At 41.3% G+C, this 3,786-nt stretch overlaps 1 pseudogene; it reads right to left on the bottom strand.

The window, feature by feature from the left end:
• Positions 1–2,659: 2,659 nt before the first annotated feature.
• On the bottom strand, positions 2,660–2,778 carry LOC134962256 (5S ribosomal RNA; annotated as a pseudogene).
• Positions 2,779–3,786: the final 1,008 nt, after the last annotated feature.

Raw genomic sequence — 3,786 nt, 5'->3', positions numbered from 1 at the left:
AGGGAGATAGCGACACGTCACTGCAGGACTTTTGAAAATTCATAAATTTAATATCAACATTTCGGGATCTGAAATCCCATCGTCAGGAACAGCATGAATACAGCATAGACTAAAGGGCCCTACACACTGGCAGATAACATGCACGATATGAACGTTCTCATTCATTAATGAATGTTGATATTAAATGTATTAATTTTCAAAAGTCCTGCAGTGCCGTGTCTCTATCTCCCTGGCTGGGAGATTGCCTGGTTCCTGTCTATTTCTACAAGGGCACGCAGGCAGCTGTATTACCTTTACTGTGAGTGCTGATCCAGCTGCTTTCCTATATATACATATATATATATATATATATATACAAATCGCAGTGCAAAGAGGCACTCCTGGACTTCCATATAGGTGAAACAAATGCGGTGATTTAATACAACGTTTCGGGGAACTGCCCCCCATCATCAGGACACACACACATCAAACAGTATACAAACTACAGTGCTTAAATACACACGTACAGGTCTCCAGCCTCCCAGCGCATGTTCCCGGCGTCTGCGTCTCACTTCCGGTCCCGAGTGTGACGTCGTCCCGGAAGTGACGTCAGCCGGGCCTACACACCAGGGCCAGTCAGGTTGTCATGGTGATCCAGCTGACGCTGCTGCTTCACCATATACACGGATCCCAGTTCCCAGCCAGCACACACGGCGCGCACGTCCCCCCTCCGGTCCCGAACATGACACCGCCCCGGAAGTGACGCACGCCGGGCACCTCCCCATGGGTCTGCCCCGTTGTCATTGTGATCCCACAGCAGTCTCCGCTGTCTTCATATGACCTGATAATACATAATACACATAATAAAAACAATACAAATTATCCTACAGTGCAAGTATCAGCTACTAATAATCCAATACATGTTTCACTAAAACACATGTGTCAATATCTTAAATACAAGATCATACCGTGATCAGATATGAATAGATGGCTCCAAACCTTTCTGTCTCCATCTAGTGACTATAATTCATATAACACATCCTAATTTAAAAAATACAACATTAAAAACCAATCTTATTTATCTCCTTAATGATATTATACAATTAGTGTTAATTTGTCAAATAATAACCATGTGCAAATCTGTCAGACATATTTAGACTATGCTCTCTCCAATCGAGTCTACGTCATACCTCATTAAACCATATCTCTCATCTATATAGAGTTGAATTATACAAACACTGAACTAAATGAGTCTGGCTGAATCTATGAGACATCCACTATCCTAATTTTTGCCCAATCGGAACTCCAGCTCTGGAATAGTGGTAATAATATGGACCGCCCAGACATTTTCAAATTCTAGGTCCAGGCCCAACCTATATCCATCCATGTCTGAGCCAACCTCAACTTCTATCCCCGCCCTGTTATAAAAAACAACTCAGGTTAAGGGCTTCATTCAGCCCATGTGGGCTGACCGTGTTCAAACGGTCTATCCATTTGCATTCCAGTTGTAGCAACTGACTGTCTCTATCCCCCCCTCTCAAGTTGGGGGGGATCTGATCTATTATTCTGAATCTTAGGTTTGCCATGGAATGTTTGGCCCTAAGGAAGTGGCGTGCTACTGTCTGGTCACTCCTCCCTTCGTTGATAGCTGCTCTTATTGCTTCTCTATGTTGGGCCATTCTTTCTCGTGTAACTCGGCATGAGTTTAGTATTCTTCAATACAGATAAATAGGGATCTTTCGTAATTATAGGCCATAATGCTTTGGCCCTTTTAGGGGTATCACTACTTTTTGTGTCAAATTGGTTGACCCATGGGAGACTATCCCTTTGACTCTGTCCAGCACCTCTATCTTTCTCTTGTAACAACACTGATCTATCCATCCCCATGGCCTTCTGTCTGGCTATTAGTAAATCCTTACGGGGATAACCTCTCTCTGCAAATTTATTCATCATATCATCATATCATCCAGCTTTATCCCTCTCTGATTTATCATTATTAATTCTACATACTCGGATGAATTGCGAGTATGGCAACCCTCTGACAGTGGCTTTGGGGTCAAACAAAAAGAGCGACCGTGCACCGGTATGTGATAAATTGCAAGAATTGTAAGAAACCAACAAATGGACAATTATAATACTGGAAAGGAAATTTAAGCCTTTCAATTTTAGTCCCTATTGGTGGTGCGCCCAGAGCTAGAAAGTACAAGTACTAACAAGGGGAGAGAGAGAAAGCTCTTGTGTGGGCGCACTCTTGAAGAAAGAAGAAAATATTCTTCAGTTATTGGTGAAAAATATTAAAATGTATATTTATTAATCAAAATTAAAAAATTACCCCTCTACAATCCAAGGAAAGGTGTAGACATAAGAAAGCCGTGAAAAAATGTAAAAATGTTCTGGTCTGTTAATCACATGAGTAGGATTAGAAAGGCTGCAGACACCTAATAGTCTGACACCCGTTTCTCCTGACCAGTACAGATAATCTGTATTAATGAGACCGACCAAGGAGGTCAATAATGTGTCTTTGAAAACCACTTAAATCGGGTTAATACTAAGCAATTTATTATTCACCTGTTATTCCATGTTATACAAAATTGGAGATATCTATATTGACATGACCTGAACGCGGCAAAAGTAGAAAGAGGTTTTGAAAGAACAAATAGTGGTGATACTGATAGTCCCTACTCTACAACACCAGGTATTCCCAGGGAGTCTCCTCTCAAGGTACTGACCCGGCCCAACGTAGTTTAGCTTCCAAGATCGGACGAGATCGGGCATTAGCAGCGTGGTATGATAGTAGAGAGGCTATCTACCAATGAGAGTGCACCTATATAAAGATGGTAGAGTAGAGATTTAGAAAGATAAAGCCATATAATGTGTAGATCTGCTTTCCACGTTAGGCGGGGTGAAACAATTGTCACTTGGTGGCAAAGTACACCCTGGATCGTGGATGAGAGTCTACGGAAAATAGTAAGTAGTGAAAAGGAGAAAAATATTTAACAATTTTAGAATTGGACTGGTGGTTGCTATCCCTAGGGGGAAACCACGTCACAAAGTATGCAGCGTCAGGTAAATTAGTACATGTAAATATAATTCACACATATGCATTCCTTTTGTGCAAAGCAAAAAATCATTAATTTGAGAAAACAACCTAAAAGGTATAGCACACTGTATACATAAGGAATGGAGCAATGTGTAAAAAGTAGGTATAGCCTGCAATCTATAGGGTTATTGGGCTATATTGTGCACAGGAAATCCCAACTGCATGGCTTGCAGTATTAATTGGTGTGCCAAATGAAAAAGACACCTATTGCAGTGGTACTAGTCTGCAATCTATAGGATTATTAAACTGTGATATGCGCAGAAAATCCCAAATACATAGCATGCAGTATTGAATAGTGTGCCAAATATAATGAGCACATATACCAATGGTACTGGCCTGCGATATGTAGGATTACAATGCTGTAATGTGCACAAAAAATCCCAACTGCATAGTGTGCAGTATTGATAGATATGCCCAATGCAAAAAGCACCTATAGAAATGGGAAATCAAACCTAAATTACAGATAGAAAATTACAGATAGAAAAATAATACTCAAAATGTCAGGGTCAGGAGACCGGTGATAATAAAGGATCCTCCAAGGACAGGTCCCATGCTGTAGTCCGTGGAAAACGCGTTTCGCCCATTGGGCTTGTTCACTTCCGGGATCTCATAGTCGATACTGTGTGTGGGGTTTAAAAACCCTGCTGGTGTTAGATAGCAGCCAATGGACTATACGTACCCAAATAGTCATGGGGGAGGAGGTATGG

This window comes from Pseudophryne corroboree, chromosome 9 (assembly GCF_028390025.1).
Source record: "Pseudophryne corroboree isolate aPseCor3 chromosome 9, aPseCor3.hap2, whole genome shotgun sequence".
NCBI lineage: Eukaryota > Metazoa > Chordata > Amphibia > Anura > Myobatrachidae > Pseudophryne > Pseudophryne corroboree.
This window is presented reverse-complemented; position numbering and strand designations above follow the sequence as displayed.